This window comes from Ammospiza nelsoni, chromosome 6 (genome assembly GCF_027579445.1).
Source record: "Ammospiza nelsoni isolate bAmmNel1 chromosome 6, bAmmNel1.pri, whole genome shotgun sequence".
Classification (NCBI taxonomy): Eukaryota; Metazoa; Chordata; class Aves; order Passeriformes; family Passerellidae; genus Ammospiza; species Ammospiza nelsoni.
Window position 1 is genome coordinate 129,395 of NC_080638.1, and position 26,885 is coordinate 156,279.

Here is a 26,885-nt window from a genome sequence, read left to right on the forward strand (position 1 = left end):
TACATTATTTTTTCCCAGTCAACCCATGATACCACTGCACAGTTTTGTGAGGGAAAGTTTCATTTGCCTTCCAGCCATCAGGCACTGGCCAGCATTCAAGCAAGCACATCCATTCAGATGAAGGACCAGCTTGTTGCATGACTGAGCAGCCAAATTCAATTCATACTTGGAGTGAAACCAATTAATATTTGTAAATAGAATATATACTTTATATATTGTATTATATAGATTATATAGAATTATATATTGTGTGTATTATATATTATTAATATATATTATACATAATTCTATATAACATAGAGCCATACCTAGAACCATATCCGGAAGCATACTTAATACATATCTAGTACATATACAGAACATAACATTCTGGAACGTACCTAGAACTGTACCTAGAACGGAACCCAGAACATACCTAGAACACAATCTACAACGATTTGTAGAGTCTAGAACATGTCTAGAATGCACCTAGAACGCAAATCTAGAGGCCAATACAAAGCAATCTAGAACGCAATTTAGAGTCTAGAACGTGCCTAGAACGCAATCTAGCGCTCACCTAGAACGCAATCTAGAACACACCTAGAACGCAATCTAGAACATGCCCAGAACGCAATCTAGAACACACCTAGAACGCAATCTAGAACGTACCTAGAACGCGCTCTAGGACAAACTTAGAGCGTAACCCAGAACATGCCTAGAACGCAGTCTAGAACGCAGTCTAGAATGCACCTATAACGTAATCCAGACCACACCCAGACCATATTCAGTGTACGGAACTACATCTAGAACATACCTAGAACGCACCTAGAACTAGACCTAGAACTGTATGTAGAACCTACCTAGGGCCTTTTACGACAGTCGCGCGTTACGGCCGGTTTTACGACAGTCGCGCTTTACGGCTGTCTTTACGACAGTCGCACTTTACGGCACCTTTTACGACAGTCGCGCTTTACGGCCGGTTTTACGACAGTCGCGCTTTACGGCACCTTTTACGACAGTCGCGCTTTACGGCCGGTTTTACGACAGTCGCGCTTTACGGCTGTCTTTACGACAGTCGCGCTTTACGGCACCTTTTACGACAGTCGCGCTTTACGGCACCTTTTAAGACAGTCGCGCTTTACGGCACCTTTTACGACAGTCGCGCTTTACGGCACATTTTACGACACTCGCGCTTTACGGCCGGTTTTACGACAGTCGCGCTTTACGGCTGTCTTTACGACAGTCGCGCTTTACGGCACCTTTTACGACAGTCGCGCTTTACGGCCGGTTTTACGACAGTCGCGCTTTACGGCACCTTTTACGACAGTCGCGCTTTACGGCCGGTTTTACGAGAGTCGCGCTTTACGGCACCTTTTACGACAGTCGCGCTTTACGGCCGATTTTACGACAGTCGCGCTTTACGGCACCTTTTACGACAGTCGCGCTTTACGACACCTTTTACGACAGTCGCGCTTTACGGCCGGTTTTACGACAGTTGCGCTTTACGGCACCTTTTACGACAGTCGCGCTCTACGACACCTTTTACGACAGTCGCGCTTTACGGCACCTTTTACGACAGTCGCGCTTTACGGCACCTTTTACGACAGTCGCGCTTTACGGCCGGTTTTTACGACAGTCGCGCTTTACGGCACCTTTTACGACAGTCGCGCTTCACGGTCGGTTTTACGACAGTCGCGCTTTACGGCACCTTTTACGACAGTCGCGCTTTACGGCACCTTTTACGACAGTCGCGCTTTACGGCACCTTTTACGACAGTCGCGCTTTACGGCACCTTTTACGACAGTCGCGCTTTACGACACCTTTTACGACAGTCGCGCTTTACGGCACCTTTTACGACAGTCGCGCTTTACGGTCGGTTTTACGACAGTCGCGCTTTACGGCACCTTTTACGACAGTCGCGCTTTACGGCACCTTTTACGACAGTCGCGCTTTACGGCACCTTTTACGACAGTCGCGCTTTACGGCCGGTTTTACGACAGTCGCGCTTTACGGCACCTTTTACGACAGTCGCGCTTCACGGTCGGTTTTACGACAGTCGCGCTTTACGGCACCTTTTACGACAGTCGCGCTTTACGGCACCTTTTACGACAGTCGCGCTTTACGGCCGGTTTTACGACAGTCGCGCTTTACGGCACCTTTTACGACAGTCGCGCTTTACGGCCGGTTTTACGACAGTCGCGCTTTACGGCACCTTTTACGACAGTCGCGCTTTACGGCACATTTTACGACAGTCGCGCTTTACGGCACATTTTACGACACTCGCGCTTTACGGCCGGTTTTACGACAGTCGCGCTTTACGGCCGGTTTTACGACAGTCGCGCTTTACGGCACCTTTTACGACAGTCGCGCTTTACGGCACCTTTTACGACAGTCGCGCTTTACGGCCGGTTTTACGACAGTCGCGCTTTACGGCACCTTTTACGACAGTCGCGCTTTACGGCCGGTTTTACGACAGTCGCGATTTACGGCACCTTTTACGACAGTCGCGCTTTACGGCACCTTTTACGACAGTCGCGCTTTACGGCCGGTTTTACGACAGTCGCGCTTTACGGCACCTTTTACGACAGTCGCGCTTTACGGCCGGTTTTACGACAGTCGCGCTTTACGGCACCTTTTACGACAGTCGCGCTTTACGGCACCTTTTACGACAGTCGCGCTTTACGGCACCTTTTACGACACTCGCGCTTTACGGCCGGTTTTACGACAGTCGCGCTTTACGGCTGTCTTTACGACAGTCGCGCTTTACGGCACCTTTTACGACAGTCGCGCTTTACGGCACCTTTTAAGACAGTCGCGCTTTACGGCACCTTTTACGACAGTCGCGCTTTACGGCACATTTTACGACACTCGCGCTTTACGGCCGGTTTTACGACAGTCGCGCTTTACGGCTGTCTTTACGACAGTCGCGCTTTACGGCACCTTTTACGACAGTCGCGCTTTACGGCCGGTTTTACGACAGTCGCGCTTTACGGCACCTTTTACGACAGTCGCGCTTTACGGCCGGTTTTACGAGAGTCGCGCTTTACGGCACCTTTTACGACAGTCGCGCTTTACGGCCGATTTTACGACAGTCGCGCTTTACGGCACCTTTTACGACAGTCGCGCTTTACGACACCTTTTACGACAGTCGCGCTTTACGGCCGGTTTTACGACAGTTGCGCTTTACGGCACCTTTTACGACAGTCGCGCTCTACGACACCTTTTACGACAGTCGCGCTTTACGGCACCTTTTACGACAGTCGCGCTTTACGGCACCTTTTACGACAGTCGCGCTTTACGGCCGGTTTTTACGACAGTCGCGCTTTACGGCACCTTTTACGACAGTCGCGCTTCACGGTCGGTTTTACGACAGTCGCGCTTTACGGCACCTTTTACGACAGTCGCGCTTTACGGCACCTTTTACGACAGTCGCGCTTTACGGCACCTTTTACGACAGTCGCGCTTTACGGCACCTTTTACGACAGTCGCGCTTTACGACACCTTTTACGACAGTCGCGCTTTACGGCACCTTTTACGACAGTCGCGCTTTACGGTCGGTTTTACGACAGTCGCGCTTTACGGCACCTTTTACGACAGTCGCGCTTTACGGCACCTTTTACGACAGTCGCGCTTTACGGCACCTTTTACGACAGTCGCGCTTTACGGCCGGTTTTACGACAGTCGCGCTTTACGGCACCTTTTACGACAGTCGCGCTTCACGGTCGGTTTTACGACAGTCGCGCTTTACGGCACCTTTTACGACAGTCGCGCTTTACGGCACCTTTTACGACAGTCGCGCTTTACGGCCGGTTTTACGACAGTCGCGCTTTACGGCACCTTTTACGACAGTCGCGCTTTACGGCCGGTTTTACGACAGTCGCGCTTTACGGCACCTTTTACGACAGTCGCGCTTTACGGCACATTTTACGACAGTCGCGCTTTACGGCACATTTTACGACACTCGCGCTTTACGGCCGGTTTTACGACAGTCGCGCTTTACGGCACATTTTACGACAGTCGCGCTTTACGGCACATTTTACGACACTCGCGCTTTACGGCCGGTTTTACGACAGTCGCGCTTTACGGCCGGTTTTACGACAGTCGCGCTTTACGGCACCTTTTACGACAGTCGCGCTTTACGGCACCTTTTACGACAGTCGCGCTTTACGGCCGGTTTTACGACAGTCGCGCTTTACGGCCGGTTTTACGACAGTCGCGCTTTACGGCACCTTTTACGACAGTCGCGCTTTACGGCCGGTTTTACGACAGTCGCGCTTTACGGCACCTTTTACGACAGTCGCGCTTTACGGCACCTTTTACGACAGTCGCGCTTTACGGCACATTTTACGACACTCGCGCTTTACGGCCGGTTTTACGACAGTCGCGCTTTACGGCTGTCTTTACGACAGTCGCGCTTTACGGCACCTTTTACGACAGTCGCGCTTTACGGCACCTTTTACGACAGTCGCGCTTTACGGCCGATTTTACGACAGTCGCGCTTTACGGCACCTTTTACGACAGTCGCGCTTTACGGCCGGTTTTACGACAGTCGCGCTTTACGGCCGGTTTTACGACAGTCGCGCTTTACGGCTGTCATTACGACAGTCGCGCTTTACGGCCGATTTTACGACAGTCGCGCTTTACGGCACCTTTTACGACAGTCGCGCTTTACGGCACCTTTTACGACAGTCGCGCTTTACGGCACCTTTTACGACAGTCGCGCTTTACGGTCGGTTTTACGACAGTCGCGCTTTACGGCACCTTTTACGACAGTCGCGCTTTACGGCCGGTTTTACGACAGTCGCGCTTTACGGCCGATTTTACGACAGTCGCGCTTTACGGCACCTTTTACGACAGTCGCGCTTTACGGCACCTTTTACGACAGTCGCGCTTTACGGCACCTTTTACGACAGTCGCGCTTTACGGCACCTTTTACGACAGTCGCGCTTTACGGCACCTTTTACGACAGTCGCGCTTTACGGTCGGTTTTACGACAGTCGCGCTTTACGGCACCTTTTACGACAGTCGCGCTTTACGGCCGGTTTTACGACAGTCGCGCTTTACGGCTGTCATTACGACAGTCGCGCTTTACGGCACCTTTTACGACAGTCGCGCTTTACGGCTGTCATTACGACAGTCGCGCTTTACGGCCGGTTTTACGACAGTCGCGCTTTACGGCACCTTTTACGACAGTCGCGCTTTACGGCACCTTTTACGACAGTCGCGCTTTACGGCTGTCATTACGACAGTCGCGCTTTACGGCCGGTTTTACGACAGTCGCGCTTTACGGCACCTTTTACGACAGTCGCGCTTTACGGCACCTTTTACGACAGTCGCGCTTTACGGCCGGTTTTACGACAGTCGCGCTTTACGGCACCTTTTACGACAGTCGCGCTTTACGGCCGGTTTTACGACAGTCGCGCTTTACGGCACCTTTTACGACAGTCGCGCTTTACGGCACCTTTTACGACAGTCGCGCTTTACGGCCGGTTTTACGACAGTCGCGCTTTACGGCACCTTTTACGACAGTCGCGCTTTACGGCCGGTTTTACGACAGTCGCGCTTTACGGCTGTCATTACGACAGTCGCGCTTTACGGCACCTTTTACGACAGTCGCGCTTTAGGGCTGTCATTACGACAGTCGCGCTTTACGGCCGGTTTTACGACAGTCGCGCTTTACGGCACCTTTTACGACAGTCGCGCTTTACGGCACCTTTTACGACAGTCGCGCTTTACGGCACCTTTTACGACAGTCGCGCTTTACGGCACCTTTTACGACAGTCGCGCTTTACGACCGGTTTTACGACAGTCGCGCTTTACGGCCGGTTTTACGACAGTCGCGCTTTACGGCCGGTTTTACGACAGTCGCGCTTTACGGCACCTTTTACGACAGTCGCGCTTTACGGCACCTTTTACGACAGTCGCGCTTTACGGCACCTTTTACGACAGTCGCGCTTTACGGCCGGTTTTACGACAGTCGCGCTTTACGGCACCTTTTACGACAGTCGCGCTTTACGGCCGGTTTTACGACAGTCGCGCTTTACGGCACCTTTTACGACAGTCGCGCTTTACGGCACATTTTACGACAGTCGCGCTTTACGGCACATTTTACGACACTCGCGCTTTACGGCCGGTTTTACGACAGTCGCGCTTTACGGCCGGTTTTACGACAGTCGCGCTTTACGGCACCTTTTACGACAGTCGCGCTTTACGGCACCTTTTACGACAGTCGCGCTTTACGGCCGGTTTTACGACAGTCGCGCTTTACGGCACCTTTTACGACAGTCGCGCTTTACGGCCGGTTTTACGACAGTCGCGATTTACGGCACCTTTTACGACAGTCGCGCTTTACGGCACCTTTTACGACAGTCGCGCTTTACGGCCGGTTTTACGACAGTCGCGCTTTACGGCACCTTTTACGACAGTCGCGCTTTACGGCCGGTTTTACGACAGTCGCGCTTTACGGCACCTTTTACGACAGTCGCGCTTTACGGCACCTTTTACGACAGTCGCGCTTTACGGCACATTTTACGACACTCGCGCTTTACGGCCGGTTTTACGACAGTCGCGCTTTACGGCTGTCTTTACGACAGTCGCGCTTTACGGCACCTTTTACGACAGTCGCGCTTTACGGCACCTTTTACGACAGTCGCGCTTTACGGCCGATTTTACGACAGTCGCGCTTTACGGCACCTTTTACGACAGTCGCGCTTTACGGCCGGTTTTACGACAGTCGCGCTTTACGGCCGGTTTTACGACAGTCGCGCTTTACGGCTGTCATTACGACAGTCGCGCTTTACGGCCGATTTTACGACAGTCGCGCTTTACGGCACCTTTTACGACAGTCGCGCTTTACGGCACCTTTTACGACAGTCGCGCTTTACGGTCGGTTTTACGACAGTCGCGCTTTACGGCACCTTTTACGACAGTCGCGCTTTACGGCCGGTTTTACGACAGTCGCGCTTTACGGCCGATTTTACGACAGTCGCGCTTTACGGCACCTTTTACGACAGTCGCGCTTTACGGCACCTTTTACGACAGTCGCGCTTTACGGCACCTTTTACGACAGTCGCGCTTTACGGTCGGTTTTACGACAGTCGCGCTTTACGGCACCTTTTACGACAGTCGCGCTTTACGGCCGGTTTTACGACAGTCGCGCTTTACGGCTGTCATTACGACAGTCGCGCTTTACGGCACCTTTTACGACAGTCGCGCTTTACGGCTGTCATTACGACAGTCGCGCTTTACGGCCGGTTTTACGACAGTCGCGCTTTACGGCACCTTTTACGACAGTCGCGCTTTACGGCACCTTTTACGACAGTCGCGCTTTACGGCTGTCATTACGACAGTCGCGCTTTACGGCCGGTTTTACGACAGTCGCGCTTTACGGCACCTTTTACGACAGTCGCGCTTTACGGCACCTTTTACGACAGTCGCGCTTTACGGCCGGTTTTACGACAGTCGCGCTTTACGGCACCTTTTACGACAGTCGCGCTTTACGGCCGGTTTTACGACAGTCGCGCTTTACGGCACCTTTTACGACAGTCGCGCTTTACGGCACCTTTTACGACAGTCGCGCTTTACGGCCGGTTTTACGACAGTCGCGCTTTACGGCACCTTTTACGACAGTCGCGCTTTACGGCCGGTTTTACGACAGTCGCGCTTTACGGCTGTCATTACGACAGTCGCGCTTTACGGCACCTTTTACGACAGTCGCGCTTTAGGGCTGTCATTACGACAGTCGCGCTTTACGGCCGGTTTTACGACAGTCGCGCTTTACGGCACCTTTTACGACAGTCGCGCTTTACGGCATCTTTTACGACAGTCGCGCTTTACGGCCGGTTTTACGACAGTCGCGCTTTACGGCACCTTTTACGACAGTCGCGCTTTACGGCACCTTTTACGACAGTCGCGCTTTACGGCACCTTTTACGACAGTCGCGCTTTACGGCACCTTTTACGACAGTCGCGCTTTACGACCGGTTTTACGACAGTCGCGCTTTACGGCCGGTTTTACGACAGTCGCGCTTTACGGCCGGTTTTACGACAGTCGCGCTTTACGGCACCTTTTACGACAGTCGCGCTTTACGGCACCTTTTTCGACAGTCGCGCTTTACGGCCGGTTTTACGACAGTCGCGCTTTACGGCACCTTTTACGACAGTCGCGCTTTACGGCCGGTTTTACGACAGTCGCGCTTTACGGCACCTTTTACGACAGTCGCGCTTTACGGCACCTTTTACGACAGTCGCGCTTTACGGCACCTTTTACGACAGTCGCGCTTTACGGCACCTTTTACGACAGTCGCGCTTTACGGCACCTTTTACGACAGTCGCGCTTTACGGCCGGTTTTACGACAGTCGCGCTTTACGGCACCTTTTACGACAGTCGCGCTTTACGGCAGCTTTTACGACAGTCGCGCTTTACGGCACCTTTTACGACAGTCGCGCTTTACGGCACCTTTTACGACAGTCGCGCTTTACGGCCGATTTTACGACAGTCGCGCTTTACGGCACCTTTTACGACAGTCGCGCTTTACGGCCGGTTTTACGACAGTCGCGCTTTACGGCACCTTTTACGACAGTCGCGCTTTACGACCGATTTTACGACAGTCGCGCTTTACGGCTGGTTTTACGACAGTCGCGCTTTGCGGCCGGTTTTACGTCAGTTTTTTCTTGCCCATCTTGGCGTTTTTTCTTGCCAGTCTTGGGGTGTTTTTTCCATATTTCTTCTTGCCCATCTTGGGGGTTTTTTTTGTGTTTTTTTCTGGGTTTTTTCTTGCCCAGCTTGCGGATTTTTTCTGAGGTTTTTTCTGGAGTATTCTTGCCTATCCTTGGGTTTTTTTCCGTTTTTTTTTTTTTTTTTTTTTTTTTTTTCCCCTTGGTTTTTTAAGGGTTTTTTCTGGTCCATCTTGGTTTTTTTTCCTGGGAGTTTTCTCACCCATCTTGGGGTTTTTTCCTTGGTTTTCTGTGGGTGTTTTCTGGCTTTTTTCTTGCCCTTCTTGGGGGTTTTTCTGTGATTTTTCTGGGTTTTTTGTGGATCTTCTCCTTGCCCATCTTGTGGTTTTTTTGGGGGGTTTTTTTTTCCTTGCCCATCTTGGGATTTTTTTCCCTTTTTTTTCCGGATTTTTTTCCGGTTTTTCCTGGGTTTTTTCTGGTCCATGTAGCATTGTTTTTCTGGGATTCTTCTTGCCCATCCTGGGGTTTTTTTCTTGGTTTTCTGTGGGTGTTTTCTGCATTTTTTTCTTGCCCATCTTGGGGGTTTTTTTCTCGGTATTCTCACCCATATTGGTTTTTTTTTCCTTGGTTTTTTGGTTCTTTTCTAGCCTATCTTGTGGTATTTTTCTGGGTTTTTACTTGGCCAGGACCAAAAAAAAAAATCAGCCAGGGTGGAAGGCAGCTGGGGATTTTTTATTCTAAATTTAACAAGGAGTTGCAAAACCTGGAAAGCAAAAGTCACACACACAAGGTTAGATCCAGTCAGCATGCGCTCACACACATAGAGACGAGCAGACAGACACAGGCACGTGCTCTCACACATACTCCTTCCACTTACATGCTCACTGTGGCCCTTACCTGAGATGCTGAAGAAGGTGCTTTGACACATCTTCTGGCTGCCGCTCCTTGAGGTAAATGGCAGATCCTGGGGAAAACAGCAGCCATGAGGACCTGTGAGACAACAGGAAGGGTCAACAGGTGGCTGACAGCTAGGACTTGTCCCCACTCTGGACTGATAAATTTTCTACCCAAAATCCCACGAAAGACAGATGAACAGTAAAGTTGTTATAACTGTTCTACCTAACTGTGACTATGTGCCAGGGCAGGGCAGCTGCGATCATTAGTGGTACAGTGTAAGTACACACAATATAAGCTGATGCATACAGTGCAAGTCCACATAGAGTGTAAGTACACACAATATAAGGCGACATGCTTACATACATGCCAATTTTTAAATCTGTCCCAGGGATTCCCAACCTGCTACTCTCCCATCTCCAGGCCGTGGCCCCCGACTTATCTTTTGGATGATAGGTGATGGGAATCCATGTTGCACCTGCAATGAGTCTGCCTCGGAGGGCCCCGTGATCACCTGTTAGCCTCTGGTCAGCTACAATAAAGAAAACGAAAACCAAAGTGTGAGTTCAGAGTTATGTGGGCCAAATCCCAGCAAGGCAGCTACTTGCCCTCTCCTGAGTGTGCCTGGCTCCTTCAGGCTCCAGCTTCATCCCGATTCCCAGGCGGTGGCCTTAATTAGTGGTGGCACCTGGGTTAGACAAAGGCAAAGTTAAATGGCATTCCTGTGAGTGCAGTGGAGGACCTTGTATGCTGTAAGACATGGCAATGCCTCTGCTAGGCTTCTGAACAGCCTTGGGGGGGAGCCCTCAAATAAACACCCTTACTCACCCTGCTGCCTGCAAACCCCCTCCCAAGAACTCCTAACTGGATACCTGATCACCCTCCCTCTCCCAGTCACAACCCTCAACTCACCTGAAGCCTCAATCTCAAACATCATCTTGGACAATGGGCAGATCCCTCTTGTGACATGATGAATCTGCTGAAAAATTGTTGTGCTTGAGGGCTGAGCAATAACAACCACTTCTCCCCGCTGCTCACCTTGACTGCTGGCATCCAGATTGACTTTCTAAAAGAAAGACAAAGACCAGAGCTGTAACACCGTCACCATACACACTTCTGCTGCAGAGACAAATGGGGCCTCACCTGCTCGGGGGAATACCCTCACCCAGGATGGGGCCCTCTGGCACAGATTTAATCCATCTCAATCTGAAAAAAAAAGTTAGGACAACAGTCACACTGTTGCAGGATAACTGAAGAGCTCCAGATATCTCGTGTCCATCTACAAATCCCATCTAGAGTCCAACTACACCCCACATTACAAATTCCAAGTCTCCAAGACTTCTCCTATCGCACCAGGCTGTGCAGCAGGGCAGAGCAGCCCCGTCCCAAATGTGTGCTGACACCCGTGACACAGGACAGGACGTGACAAACAATGGGCACAAGACACAGACAGAAATCTCTTGGCAAGGAAAATGGCTGCAAGGACTGAGAGAATGCAAAAGGAGATGACCGAGCTGAGACCGATGGTGAGCTGATGAGGCTCAGAGAACCCTGGAAGAAGAAGATGATAACTGAATGATTAATTCCAAGGACAGCAAAGATGGATGCCTAGGAATCCTACGGTCAGAATGCTGCACCTAACCTCATATTATTGCAAGTCCTAATCCACCATAATGGATCCAGGTGGGGCACAGCTGTCCATACAGCTCACAAGAAGACCTGACAAGACACCTGACTGGATGCTTCCAAAGAGAGAAGAGAGTCTGATGCCTGTCTGAGCTCCCGAGTCAAAAATTCTGTGGCCCGTGTGCCAGACCAGGGAATGCAGAGATCACTGATGCTAACGATGATGCCAGGGGTACTGACAGGGCCCTCAAAGTCCTAAGGTAAAAGACAGGAGAAACACAAACAACACATAATGCACAACAGACAAGTGACACGAGACACACCGGGACTGCTCTGCCCTGCTGCACACCTCAGCACTGTGAGGAAAAGTGAGACTTGGCTTTTGTGGGGCCTAAGGGGCCACTTCATGAACACACCCCCACCTCCAAACTGGACTCAAAAACCCTTCCCAGTAATTCCCAAACCAGCACCATGCCTTCATCCCCTCTGTGGGTCACAGCCGTCTACTTATCTCGCAGACATCTGGGGATGCTGGTCCCTGTCAGGTGCAAAGAAAGGCCCCTCGTCAGCTGGGAAGGTCCTGCTGGCACCGGGCTGGTGTCTCTCAGACAGCTAGAGTAAAGAGAACCAAACATCAGTGCCTGATCTTGGCACCGCATCGGCCAAAACCCCACCACTCTGCTACTCACCGCGCTCCTAAGAAGGCCCGGCACCTCCTAACCCTGACCCTCTGCCACAAATGGAATGCATCTGCACCTGAAAGAAAGTTAGAACATATGCCAAACACCACCAGGGTAACTCACAAGCTGCAAACACCTTATGTCAATCTAGGAACAGCATCTAGAGCCCAAGTACAGCCCACATTACAAATTTCAACTCCCCAAGGCTTGTCCTATTGCAGCAGGCCATGCAGCAGGGCAGAACAGCTGCGGCAAAAAATGTGTGCACACACCCGTGACACAGAACGTGGCAAACAGGGGGACATGAAACACGACACAGCATGCTTGTGGAGAGGGTCTCGAGGGGAGAAGGGAAAAGGGACCCCAAAGACACACCAGGTAACATGGCACACGAGACAACACCAGACAGACCGGAGCTGTTCTGCACTGCCCGCCTCAAAGCTGCCATCAAAAGTAGAGCCTCTCCCTTTAGCTGTCCTAAGAGGCCCTTGCAGAAGATTGCTTTTCCCACTGCCAATTTTTACACCTGGCGCAAGAACGCCCAACCTGATACTCCACCATCTCCAGGCCAAGGGCCCCCGACTTATCTTTTGGATGATCGGTGAGAGGAATCCACATTGCACCTGAAATGAGTCTGCCTCGGAGGGCCTCGTGATGGCCTGGGAGCCTCTCGGTCAGCTGCAATAAAGAAAACGAAAACCAAAGTGTGAGTCCAGAGTTATGTGGGCCAAATCCCTGCAAGGCAGCTACTTGCCCTCTCCTGAGTGTGCCTGGCTCCTTCAGGCTCCAGCTTCATCCTGATTCCAAGGCTGTGGCCTTCATTAGGAGCGGCACCTGGCTTAGAGAAAGGCAAAGTTAAATGGCATTCCTGTGAGTGCAGTGGATCACCTTGTGTGCTCTAAGACATGGCAATGCCTCTGCTAGGCTTCTGAACAGCCTTGGGGGGGGGCCCTCAAATAAACAAATAAACACCCTTACTCACCCTGCTGCCTGCAAACCCCCTCCTAAGAACTCCTAACTGGATACCTGCTCACCCTCCCACTCCCAGTCACAATCCTCAACTCACCTGAAGCCTCAATCTCAAACATCATCCTTGACACTGGGCAGATCCCTCTTGTGACACGATAAATCTGCTGAAAAATTGTTGTGCTTGAGAGATGAGCAATAACAACCACTTCTCCCCGCTGCTCACCTTGACTGCTGGCATCCAGATTTACTTTCTAAAAGAAAGACAAAGACCAGAGCTGTAACACCGTCACCATACACACTTCTGCTGCAGAGACAAATGGGGCCTCACCTGCTCGGGGGAATACCCTCACCCAGGATGGGGCCCTCTGGCACAGATTTAATCCATCTCAATCTGAAAAAAAAAGTTAGGACAACAGTCACACTGTTGCAGGATAACTGAAGAGCTCCAGATATTCTGTGTCCATCTACAAATCCCATCTAGAGTCCAACTACACCCCACATTACAAATTCCAAGTCTCCAAGACTTCTATCGCACCAGGCTGTGCGGCAGGGCAGAGCAGCCCCGTCCCAAATGTGTGCTGACACCCGTGACACAGGACAGGACGTGACAAACAATGGGCACAAGACACAGACAGAAATCTCTTGGCAAGGAAAATGGCTGCAAGGACTGAGAGAATGCAAAAGGAGATGACCGAGCTGAGACCGATGGTGAGCTGATGAGGCTCAGAGAACCCTGGAAGAAGAAGATGATAACTGAATGATTAATTCCAAGGACAGCAAAGATGGATGCCTAGGAATCCTACGGTCAGAATGCTGCACCTAACCTCATATTATTGCAAGTCCTAATCCACCATAATGGATCCAGGTGGGGCACAGCTGTCCATACAGCTCACAAGAAGACCTGACAAGACACCTGACTGGATGCTTCCAAAGAGAGAAGAGAGTCTGATGCCTGTCTGAGCTCCCGAGTCAAAAATTCTGTGGCCCGTGTGCCAGACCAGGGAATGCAGAGATCACTGATGCTAACGATGATGCCAGGGGTACTGACAGGGCCCTCAAAGTCCTAAGGTAAAAGACAGGAGAAACACAAACAACACATAATGCACAACAGACAAGTGACACGAGACACACCGGGACTGCTCTGCCCTGCTGCACACCTCAGCACTGTGAGGAAAAGTGAGACTTGGCTTTTGTGGGGCCTAAGGGGCCACTTCATGAACACACCCCCACCTCCAAACTGGACTCAAAAACCCTTCCCAGTAATTCCCAAACCAGCACCATGCCTTCATCCCCTCTGTGGGTCACAGCCGTCTACTTATCTCGCAGACATCTGGGGATGCTGGTCCCTGTCAGGTGCAAAGAAAGGCCCCTCGTCAGCTGGGAAGGTCCTGCTGGCACCGGGCTGGTGTCTCTCAGACAGCTAGAGTAAAGAGAACCAAACATCAGTGCCTGATCTTGGCACCGCATCGGCCAAAACCCCACCACTCTGCTACTCACCGCGCTCCTAAGAAGGCCCGGCACCTCCTAACCCTGACCCTCTGCCACAAATGGAATGCATCTGCACCTGAAAGAAAGTTAGAACATATGCCAAACACCACCAGGGTAACTCACAAGCTGCAAACACCTTATGTCAATCTAGGAACAGCATCTAGAGCCCAAGTACAGCCCACATTACAAATTTCAACTCCCCAAGGCTTGTCCTATTGCAGCAGGCCATGCAGCAGGGCAGAACAGCTGCGGCAAAAAATGTGTGCACACACCCGTGACACAGAACGTGGCAAACAGGGGGACATGAAACACGACACAGCATGCTTGTGGTGAGGGTCTCGAGGGGAGAAGGGAAAAGGGACCCCAAAGACACACCAGGTAACATGGCACACGAGACAACACCAGACAGACCGGAGCTGTTCTGCACTGCCCGCCTCAAAGCTGCCATCAAAAGTAGAGCCTCTCCCTTTAGCTGTCCTAAGAGGCCCTTGCAGAAGATTGCTTTTCCCACTGCCAATTTTTACACCTGGCGCAAGAACGCCCAACCTGATACTCCACCATCTCCAGGCCAAGGGCCCCCGACTTATCTTTTGGATGATCGGTGAGAGGAATCCACATTGCACCTGAAATGAGTCTGCCTCGGAGGGCCTCGTGATGGCCTGGGAGCCTCTCGGTCAGCTGCAATAAAGAAAACGAAAACCAAAGTGTGAGTCCAGAGTTATGTGGGCCAAATCCCTGCAAGGCAGCTACTTGCCCTCTCCTGAGTGTGCCTGGCTCCTTCAGGCTCCAGCTTCATCCTGATTCCAAGGCTGTGGCCTTCATTAGGAGCGGCACCTGGCTTAGAGAAAGGCAAAGTTAAATGGCATTCCTGTGAGTGCAGTGGATCACCTTGTGTGCTCTAAGACATGGCAATGCCTCTGCTAGGCTTCTGAACAGCCTTGGGGGGGGGCCCTCAAATAAACAAATAAACACCCTTACTCACCCTGCTGCCTGCAAACCCCCTCCTAAGAACTCCTAACTGGATACCTGCTCACCCTCCCACTCCCAGTCACAATCCTCAACTCACCTGAAGCCTCAATCTCAAACATCATCCTTGACACTGGGCAGATCCCTCTTGTGACACGATAAATCTGCTGAAAAATTGTTGTGCTTGAGAGATGAGCAATAACAACCACTTCTCCCCGCTGCTCACCTTGACTGCTGGCATCCAGATTTACTTTCTAAAAGAAAGACAAAGACCAGAGCTGTAACACCGTCACCATACACACTTCTGCTGCAGAGACAAATGGGGCCTCACCTGCTCGGGGGAATACCCTCACCCAGGATGGGGCCCTCTGGCACAGATTTAATCCATCTCAATCTGAAAAAAAAAGTTAGGACAACAGTCACACTGTTGCAGGATAACTGAAGAGCTCCAGATATTCTGTGTCCATCTACAAATCCCATCTAGAGTCCAACTACACCCCACATTACAAATTCCAAGTCTCCAAGACTTCTATCGCACCAGGCTGTGCGGCAGGGCAGAGCAGCCCCGTCCCAAATGTGTGCTGACACCCGTGACACAGGACAGGACGTGACAAACAATGGGCACAAGACACAGACAGAAATCTCTTGGCAAGGAAAATGGCTGCAAGGACTGAGAGAATGCAAAAGGAGATGACCGAGCTGAGACCGATGGTGAGCTGATGAGGCTCAGAGAACCCTGGAAGAAGAAGATGATAACTGAATGATTAATTCCAAGGACAGCAAAGATGGATGCCTAGGAATCCTACGGTCAGAATGCTGCACCTAACCTCATATTATTGCAAGTCCTAATCCACCATAATGGATCCAGGTGGGGCACAGCTGTCCATACAGCTCACAAGAAGACCTGACAAGACACCTGACTGGATGCTTCCAAAGAGAGAAGAGAGTCTGATGCCTGTCTGAGCTCCCGAGTCAAAAATTCTGTGGCCCGTGTGCCAGACCAGGGAATGCAGAGATCACTGATGCTAACGATGATGCCAGGGGTACTGACAGGGCCCTCAAAGTCCTAAGGTAAAAGACAGGAGAAACACAAACAACACATAATGCACAACAGACAAGTGACACGAGACACACCGGGACTGCTCTGCCCTGCTGCACACCTCAGCACTGTGAGGAAAAGTGAGACTTGGCTTTTGTGGGGCCTAAGGGGCCACTTCATGAACACACCCCCACCTCCAAACTGGACTCAAAAACCCTTCCCAGTAATTCCCAAACCAGCACCATGCCTTCATCCCCTCTGTGGGTCACAGCCGTCTACTTATCTCGCAGACATCTGGGGATGCTGGTCCCTGTCAGGTGCAAAGAAAGGCCCCTCGTCAGCTGGGAAGGTCCTGCTGGCACCGGGCTGGTGTCTCTCAGACAGCTAGAGTAAAGAGAACCAAACATCAGTGCCTGATCTTGGCACCGCATCGGCCAAAACCCCACCACTCTGCTACTCACCGCGCTCCTAAGAAGGCCCGGCACCTCCTAACCCTGACCCTCTGCCACAAATGGAATGCATCTGCACCTGAAAGAAAGTTAGAACATATGCCAAACACCACCAGGGTAACTCACAAGCTGCAAACACCTTATGTCAATCTAGGAACAGCATCTAGAGCCCAAGTACAGCCCACATTACAAATTTCAACTCCCCAAGGCTTGTCCTATTGCAGCAGGCCATGCAGCAGGGCAGAACAGCTGCGGCAAAAAATGTGTGCACACACCCGTGACACAGAACGTGGCAAACAGGGGGACATGAAACACGACACAGCATGCTTGTGGTGAGGGTCTCGAGGGGAGAAGGGAAAAGGGACCCCAAAGACACACCAGGTAACATGGCACACGAGACAACACCAGACAGACCGGAGCTGTTCTGCACTGCCCGCCTCAAAGCTGCCATCAAAAGTAGAGCCTCTCCCTTTAGCTGTCCTAAGAGGCCCTTGCAGAAGATTGCTTTTCCCACTGCCAATTTTTACACCTGGCGCAAGAACGCCCAACCTGATACTCCACCATCTCCAGGCCAAGGCCCCTGACTTATCTTTTGGATGATCGGTGAGAGGAATCCACATTGCACCTGAAATGAGTCTGCCTCGGAGGGCCTCGTGATGGCCTGGGAGCCTCTCGGTCAGCTGCAATAAAGAAAACCAAAACCAAAGTGTGAGTCCAGAGTTATGTGGGCCAAACCCCTGCAAGGCAGCTGCTTGCCCTCTCCTGAGTGTGCCTGGCTCCCTCAGGCTCCAGCTTCATCCTGATTCCAAGGCGGTGGCCTTCATTAGGAGTGGCACCTGGCTTAGAGAAAGGCAAAGTTAAATGGCATTCCTGTGAGTGCAGTGGATCACCTTGTGTGCTCTAAGACATGGCAATGCCTCTGCTAGGCTTCTGAACAGCCTTGGGGGGGGGGCCTCAAATAAACAAATAAACACCCTTTCTCACCCTGCTGCCTGCAAACCCCCTCCTAAGAACTCCTAACTGGCTACCTGCTCACCCTCCCTCTCCCAGTCACAATCCTCAACTCACCTGAAGCCTCAATCTCAAACATCATCTTGGACACTGGGCAGATCCCTCTTTTGATATGATAAATCTGCTGTGGGAAATATTGTGCTTGACACAGCTTGGAATTTCAGGGAGTTGTACTCCTCAATTAAAAAAAAAAATCCCAAAAACAAACAATGAAAAAAAAATGAACAAACAAAACCCCACAAAAACAATAAAACCCTAAACACCTAACTCCCCACAGAAACAAAAAAAACCCACAGAAAACATCAAAAAATCCAAAAAACCCACGAAAACCAACCAAAAACCCCCCAAAAAACCCCAAAAATTCTACCAAAAGAAATCCAACCAAAAAAACAACCAAAGGAAAACTAAAAATTACAAAAGCACCTTACCACTCCTAAACACAAAACCCAAAATCACAAACCTAAATACTCTCTGTATTCCATGCTGTTTTCTTCACAGAATCTTCCGAGCCTCTGTGCTTTAGATGCCCAGAAACACCTGCTGAAAAGAAGCTGAGATGGGCTGAAAAAGCCTCTTCACTGAAATGAGGAGAGCTCTTAACCCAGCACATCCCAGAGAGGGAATGAAGCCCCTCAGCCACGGCTGGGGTTAATATACCCCTGATTGTGCCCGCCTCTCGTTCCCATGCCACCCAGGAAAAGGGAGGGGGCGAATCCCACCAAGCCCTCAGAGCAGCTGCAGCTGTTTGGCTCCTCTGACTCACATTCAAGGGCAGTAAAGGGCTTGTTATAGAAGAAAACTTTTCAGAAAAGTAACAGTGCTTTCTTTTTTGCAACAACTACTTGGAGCAGAAGAACAGAAAACTGGTAAGATATAAAACTTTGTGGTAAGGTTACATAGCTAGATCAATTGGGTAATTGGGTAATTTGCTGTTACCTTACATAATTATTCTGTGTTTAATAAAAGCCATCTAATAAATTCACACCCAAAACTCCAGCAGCCCAGCTGGCCCTACCAAATCTCTATGTTTATGCATACAGTAAACAAAACCAAAATCCCAGTAATACCTATCAGAAGTCTGTGAAAGAAACCGATTGAAATTGATCCTACCTCAAATACAAAACAACCCATGCAAAGTTAGCTTGACTCAAAAAACAATTTACACAGAGCTAATAACACCAAGAAATAAAACAACACACCATATACCACCAAAGAATATAATAGTGAAGAAAAAAGAAACCACTTTTTTTTTTTTTAATTTAAACTAACTTCTTTTATTAGCTAGAACAAAAGCTTTTGCCAGGACTGCAACAACTTCTTCTCCTCCTGAAATGTCCCTTCTCCTTCCCAAATTCCTTACAACTTCTGAGTTTACATCCAAGCAAAAAGCAAAATTCGTGCACTTGTGCGTTCGATGCTCCTGCCAGATTCTCTGTTTCCCTCCACATCTTCTTACACTTTCAGTCTTCACTCTGTCCTGCCGTGACGAGTTTGACGGACGAATTGCTAACGTTAAGAGAGGATTTCCCTGCCTCCCTCCCCAGAGCTGGTTCCCTTAGTGCATTTCGCTCAATCCCAGGCCGGCAACGATGCACGCTCACCTCAAGCGTGCAAGGCTCACAGCTGCTCGGCTAAATGCGGCTGTAATCGGCTAAACTCGGCCATTGTCATCTGCATTCGGCTGGACTCGACCCTTCGGCACGGCTCGGCTCGCTTCGGCCGAACTCGGAGCCGCTCTCTGCGCCCGGCGCGGCTCGGCTCGCTTCGGCCGAACTCGGAGCCGATCAGTGCGCCCGGCGCGGCTCGGCTCGCTTCGGCCGAACTCGGAGCCGATCAGTGCGCCCGGCGCGCCTCGGCTCGCTTCGGCCCAACTCGGAGCCGCTCTCTCCGCGTTCGACTGAGCTCGCCTCGGCTCGGCTCCCTGAGGGCGGGCAAGCGGCGCCGCCTCACGTTAAACTCGCCCGGCTCGGGGCTCTCCTCCTGCCGCGTCCCGCGGGCGGCCCGGCCATCGCACGGACACGACCGGGAGCGCGGGGTGGCACAGGAGCTCATTGGGCTGTGACCGCACTCGCGCTAATTAGCGCGCACGAGAGCAGCGGGCTCGGTTCGGCTGAGCTCGGCTCCGTTCAGGCAGCCTCGCAAGCCTGGCCTCGGTTCGCTCGAGGCCGTCAGGTTCCGCCGGTCTCGCCTTGGTTCGGCTGAGCTCGTTCCATTCGGCCGAAGGAGGCGTCGTTCGTGTTTTTACAAATATCTTTCTATATTGACTGTATATTTCTATATTTAGTTTTATACTTCTATAATACTTTCATTATTCCAAATAAAAACCCCGTCTCTAACCAAATAAATAAAAAAACCCCTTCTTTTAAAGGATATTGAAATGTTTTTTATTTATACTTTGTATAATTATACATTCATATTTTAATTTATCGTTTCTTTGGATGTATTACATTAATAATGATATATATATAAAATTTTAAAATATATTTAAATTATTATTTAAATTATGTATAATATCTACTGCTACAACTAATTTTTTCTTATATTTTTAATTTTTATATTTATCTGTATGTATTTATTATATATTTCTAAACTTAGATTTCTACCTTTATATTATTTGTATTTATAATTTTTACAAATCAAAACCCTTCATATTGACCAATAAAGAAAACCCACTTTATTTAAGTATTTTAAAAATATTTTCATGTTTATAATTTTCATATTTATATTTATAATTTGTTCAATATTACATGAGAACACACCTGCTCCTGCACCGCAGTGGGGCTCCTTCTCCTGGGGACCTTGGGGTGCCCCAACGGCATCAGAGCCCCGAGTCTACACCCCCTTCTCCTCTATTTAGAAACTACACTGGAACTTTTTTCTGGAAATAAAGACATTACCTAAATCCTCTCCCCATGTCCTAGACAGATGGATATTCAGTTATTAGTTGGCTGGGCAGCAGTTTCTTAAATAGAATGATAAACAAGATGTGAACATTTCAGCTACAAGCAAATAGGCAAATCTGAACAAGGTACTGGTGGCCAACACCAACCACCGAAGTTATTTTGAAGCAATTTTTTAGACAATAAAATACTGATACCACAAAAATTAAGCAAAAAGCTAACTACTGGCTAAGAAAGAAGGAAAAATTAACTTTTGACAGCAACAACATTCCAACCACACAGGCTTTTTCCCGATGTCATACCTTATAACTACCTCTCTTGGGAATTCTCATCATGTATCCCAAAAGGAATAAATACCTTAGAGCGTCCTAAAGCAAAAAGTAGCACACATGAGCTCCTCACACTCCCAGGAGGCCAGCACAGCGTGCACTGAGTCTGCAACAAATTCTGCTCACTGAGGGTCTGCAAACAAAGGTTCAACTGATGGACTGAACTGATTTTAAAGGGAGGTTTTCTAAGCACAGAAGCACAACAAAGAACAAGCAGAAACAATTCTTAAATAAATCTGCAAGTTTTATTTAGCATATATGCGACTGATTTCCACGCTGTGGATTCTGACTTGGATTCGTCTGTAGGTTCAGGAAGATGACAATGCACACTCTGCCCTCCCTGAGCCCCCCAAAGCAGCTGAGCGCTGCTCCGTGCGCTCAGATCATCAGGAGCTGGATTACACGTGCCTGCATGGACTGGAACTGCTCTGCTGCAGATTCAGGAGCTGATGGCAGAGAGGGGCTGGCCGAGGCGTCGTCCCAATTCCATTTCTGTGTGACGAGAAGCGGTTTGTTCCCAACGGGTGCAACAATCCCCAGCTCGCTTCCGTGGTGAGTACCGATGGCACGCAAATGGCAGCCCGAGGAAATCGTGTTCTGGGCTCTAAGTGGTCGGGACAGGGTCTGATGTTTTGTTTTGTAATTGTATGATGATCAGTACAACAGGGCTCTGATGGATGACATGGCAGCACAGAATTAAAAACCCCTCGATAGGATTACATCGACTTCTAGGAAAAGACAAAAGCTTAGGACCCTTCTGAAATCTACTTTTAATCCAAAGCACGGGGCTTGTCAGCATGCTGCACCTTCCAGCTTTTCAAAGCAGCTTACCTCTGAAGACCAGGAAACACTGATTTCTACATAAACAACGGGCAACCCCCAGGCTAACCTCAGCACCACTGTTTAATAGGGGACCTGCCAGCGTGCCAGTCCAGCTTCAAGTGTGCTTTACTTCAGTCTAACATCCCCTCAAAATTCTTCTCACATCTTCCAACCCTGAAATCTTATTTTCCCCTAAAGCTTCTCTCCATTAGCAATTTCCAAGTAACATGGTATTTTTACAACATTCAAAAATGTCATGCTGGACTGTGCTACAGAGTAATCTGGAAATACAAGCTTAGCAAAGTTTGAATTGCCTTGTCCAGAGAAAAAACCTACAAGTGAACACCTACACCTGCCTACAAAGAGCTAACAAGCCCCTGGCAGCTGCCAGCATCAAAGCACAGCGGATGTTTCTAATACAGGGTAAGGATAACAATATCACCTTCTGTTCTCTCCAGCTTCTTTTCCCTGCAGTCGTATTTTGCTTCTTATGATGTTTTTAGTCTCTGCATCTTCTTGGACAGCACCGAGCCCGACGACAAGGAGACGAGAGTCTTTCCCTGCCGTGCGGAGAGAACCAGGAAAACAGAATAAGAACAGGGCAGTTTGAAATTCATACTTGCAACGAGAAGCAGCACCTAACCAACAGAACAAAGGTAAACAAAGCATGATACCTCCCTGGGGAGAGAAGACTTACAAACTCTCCAGGATTTACAATTCTAGCGACCAACCCCTTCAGGACAGCAGCCAAGTGTCCCATGGGGTGGTGCTGCACCAAAGAACCATCTGAGAGGTTCCAAAGAGTGAAATGCACAATATTTTGCAAAGACAAAAAATCTTGCAAAATAACAAAAATGCAATAGATGTAAACTACAGGGCAAGAGTACAAGTGTTACCTTTGGGAGCTGGAACCGTCCAGGTGAGCACCTGATAACTGGATCCTCACCAGAGTTTGAACCCTTCAGGACACAGAAGGGTTTTCCCCAGGAATTTCACAGACTGAGTTTGGACAGAAGCGCGCTCGCCGGATCCTCAGAAACGTCGCCCATTCTCCAGGTGTCTGGAGAGAACTGCAAATGGCTCTCACGCAGTTTGAGCTAGTTCTGTAAGGTCTCGGGGGAATTTCACAAGATGCAACCAAATTGGGCAACTCCCAGTGGGACAGAAGGAACCCAAAGCTTGGGTGAGCAGAGCCGCAGCAAATACTGAGGAAACAAACAAAACAGCATCAAAAATAATAAACCATCCTTCTTTTTTCTCTTGCTTTTGTTTTTTTCTTATTCATATCAGCACAGCAATTAAAGAGAAGGCGAAAAACTCACCATTACTGAACATTTCATCACCTGTAAGCTGAGCATCCTTAGCATAGAGGACTCCAATGTTAAAATTCACCGATCCCTGGGAAATAAAACCAAATATCGTATGATAAACAGTCAAACAGCAGACATAAAAATTTGTTTCCTCTAAGGACTTTCAGGTACGTATGTATCTTTGCATTACACATGAGAACATACACTTTATACCATCACCTAATACATAATAATTTACCTTTAAATTTTGATAGTATAGCATGAATTTTTAACTTAAACTGGTGATCTATTATTATTAAGTTGGTGCCTAAAGTTATTTCTGCTGTCACGTTCAAAAAAACATCAATTTTTTTTAACTGTAATGAGCAATTGATTTCAAAGTCATCACAAGCCCACCAAAACACAAAGCTCTGTTCACTGGATGGCTCTGTGAGCTAGAAGTAGTTAGGCTTCTACTTCCCTCTTGTTCTTCCAGAACCAATAAATCCTGTCAACAAAACCAGGATCTATAGCCCACTGCTGTGAAAGATTCTACAAGGATGATGGTTGGATTTGTGTTTAGAAGTTTTCATTTGAAATGGCCAGTACAATGGATAAAGACAGTGTAAGTAGTATTACACATTACTATTATTATTATTTCTATTATTATTTTTACTATTACTACTACTATTATTATCACCTGCTACTGGAAGAAACAAACCAGTAGTACCTATACTTAATTACTTTTACCTCCAGAAAATAATAAAGAAAAAGAACCAAACCAAAAAAAGTCACTTCCTACCTTTTATATCAAGGGATTAAAACTTTCTCTTGGGCTCTTCTCCAATTTATCAAGACTCACAGCACTGAAAGGCAAACAAAACAGTGCTTTATAGAAGGGCAAGTGCACGTTTCAAGGCTGAGCCACCAACTGATTGCAGTGACAGCAGTTACAACATGAATCGTTCCCAGAGCCTCTGTTAAATGGAATGTTCTGTGGAACTGCCATTTCTTTCCCAAAACACTAACTTCCAACACTTCCTAAACGTATTTGGTATTTTACAACAACAGAAGTTAGTGAGACTCTGTGTGGAGGTCAGGTTTAAATTTATTTCCTTCTAAAGCGCAGAGCTCTGTTCCATCACCCTTCACTTCGGCTCTACACTGAATCGTGGTGAGCATTTGAGAAGGGCTCAAGAACCAATTCTATTTCTCTCTTTTTCTACTTCTCTCTATTCCTAAATAATTCCAGACAAGTCCAATGAAAAACGACAAGTTCAGCATCAAAGTCACACTTTTTCCCTTTGTCTGGTCAACAACAGGCTCTAAATCCACTTATTGCTGCCTTCAACGATTAGGACTTGCAAAACCATTTTTACATGTTTTACAGCTTTATCATAAAACCCACAGAACGCAAGCTCTGAATTACAGGAAAAGGTACACAGGCAAATATCTAAAGGGATCACTTATTAGTAAATACATACCTTGGTAGAGATCGCACTGAGAACCTTTCTGAGGGACTCTAAGGGACGCATGTTTTCTGAGCACCCTGGAAACAAGAAAAGCTAGGATATATTACAGGACATCCCCACTTTTTCTACATATTCAAATAGGATTTTTAATAAAAACTATTCAGTTACAAAAGAAGGAAGAAAACCAAGCTAATTTTACTCAGCTGTATTTACTGCCGATTTAGAGAAAAATGCCGGGCCGCGTCGGCCGCTGCGTCACAGGCCGCGCCGGCAGCAGGGCCTGCCGGGAGTTGGAGTCTCGGCCCGCCAGCCACTCATGTGCCGCGATAGCCGTTGCGTCACACGCCGCGCCGGCAGCAGGGCCTGCCGGGAGTTGGAGTCTCGGGCTGACAGCCACGGCTCCGTGCCCCGCCACCGGGAGCTGCAGTCCCTCCCGGGCATCAAACGGCTCCTTCGCCCCAGGGCGGGGAAGGACCCGAGGCAGCACCGCTCCTCCCGGATGCCCTCTCTTTTCCCCTCCAACTCTTTTTCTTTTTTTTAACTCTGTTTTTCACTCTTTTCCTTTTCCCTTTCCTTTCCTTTCCTTTCCTCTCCTCTCCTTTTTTCCATGTTTTTCCTTTTTTTTCTTTCCCTTTCCTTTTCTTGTATTTCTAATCTTGGTTTTCCTTTCTAGCTCTAGAATAAAAAAGCAGCAGTAGTAACTTTCAGGCTACCTGGGAGTAAAAAAACTCCAAAACGAAAATGATTGAAAGAAAACTATTTATTCCCTGGGAGCCTGAAATTTTCTACTGCTGCACGTGACACAGAGCTTTTTATTCCTTCTTATAGATAGTTGATATTTGATACTCACTTTATACACCGCCCGCTGCCGTCTGCACCGTTGCTCTGCAGGCAGAGCGCTGCGGCGTCGTTCGGTTCTGTTTAATTAAACTCGGCTAAATTAGGCTTGGTTCGGCTTAGGTCTAAAATCGTTTCGGTTCGGCTTTTCGTCTAAATTCGGCTTTTCCGGCTCTTCGGCTGAACTCGGCCCGGTTGGGCTAAAGTCGGTCATATTCGGCTCTTTGTCTAAATGCGGCCAATGTCGGCTACACTCGGCTATCATCGGCTCTTCGTCTCAAGTCGGCTGTGTTCGCCTACACTCGGCTCTTCGTCTCAAGTCGGCTGTGTTCGCCTACACTCGGCTCTTCGTCTCAAGTCGGCTGTGTTCGCCTACACTCGGCTCTTCGGCTCTTCCGAACTATTCGGCCCGGCTCGGCTCCCTCCGGGCGGGAAGGCGGACGTGACAGGACCCCGGCACAGAGACCCGTTTACCCACATGCCTGTCACAAACCCGCCGAAATACGCCCGCCCGCGGCGCCGCTGAGACCACAGCATGTGTCGGGTACACTTGAAACGCCACAGAAAATACCACCGGGGCCGCGCCGGGGTCGGTATTCCATGCAGGCAGTCCACTGACACCCACCCCGGTCCTCCACTTCCCCGCCCTTTTCGCCGCCCTCTTGAGAAGGTCAATTACAAGTCCGCGACATCCGCCACGCGCCACTCCCAAGGTGGCGGCCTCTCGGCGCAGGGCTGCAGTACCGCGCTCTGCCCACAAGGCGGCAGCACTGCCGCCCGCCCCAGCCGGGGCCGCAGCGCGCCTCGGGGCTGCGGGCAGCGAAGGCGGCAAAAAACAACAGGGGCGACCCCCGACAAACACTGCTCGGAAATAAATGCCAAAAACCCGCCGCTTACCCGACATGACCCAAACAAGCCCCGTTGTTTTAAATTAGATTTAAATACATTTGATATTTCTATTTTTCGTATTTATATTCACATGCATATTTATAGTGGACATGGATGCAGTATGTCATTTATACACTATATTATGTCGATTCCTTATACTATATTATGTCTATTCCTACTAATAATATTTATTTATCTTTTGTGGTTTTATAAATATCTTTATGTATTGATTCTATATTTATATTTTTAAAATTCTATTTCTATAACACTTTTATTATTTAAAATTAAAATCCCTTTCAAACTCAATACATACAAAAAAACCTTTCTTTTACACTATATTGAAATATTTTTATAGTTATAGCTTGCATGACTATATTCAAATTTATATTTATAGTTTATATTGATGCATTACATTAATAACTATATATAATATGCACCTTATTCAAAACTATACGGGAATTATTTTTTAAATTATTTACCATATCTACTGCTACAACTTCTTTTTCCCTTATATTTCTAATTTTTATATAAATCTTTAATGTGTTTACTATTTATTTCTATACTTATATTTC

The 26,885-nt window shown here is 48.8% G+C and overlaps 2 long non-coding RNA genes across 4 annotated transcripts in view; both read right to left on the reverse strand.

Annotated features, from left to right (window-relative positions):
* The window catches only part of LOC132074930 (uncharacterized), a 38,208-nt gene extending 12,482 nt beyond the window's left edge, over positions 1-25,726 (reverse strand). The window contains exons 1-4 of one of the 3 annotated variants that reach the window (XR_009418678.1): positions 25,439-25,726; positions 24,601-24,665; positions 23,919-23,982; positions 23,150-23,225 (exon numbers count right to left, since the gene is read on the reverse strand). This is a non-coding gene — a long non-coding RNA (uncharacterized LOC132074930). Of the gene's footprint in view, positions 1-23,149; positions 23,226-23,918; positions 23,983-24,600; positions 24,836-25,438 lie in introns of those variants that run through there. The other 2 variants (XR_009418677.1, XR_009418676.1) reach the window with 2 other exon arrangements.
* Positions 21,229-22,848, reverse strand: LOC132074929 (uncharacterized). Its single transcript, XR_009418674.1, has 3 exons — positions 22,724-22,848; positions 22,270-22,387; positions 21,229-21,675 (listed from the first exon to the last, which is right to left on the reverse strand). It is a non-coding gene; the product is annotated as an uncharacterized LOC132074929 (long non-coding RNA).
* Positions 25,727-26,885: the final 1,159 nt, after the last annotated feature.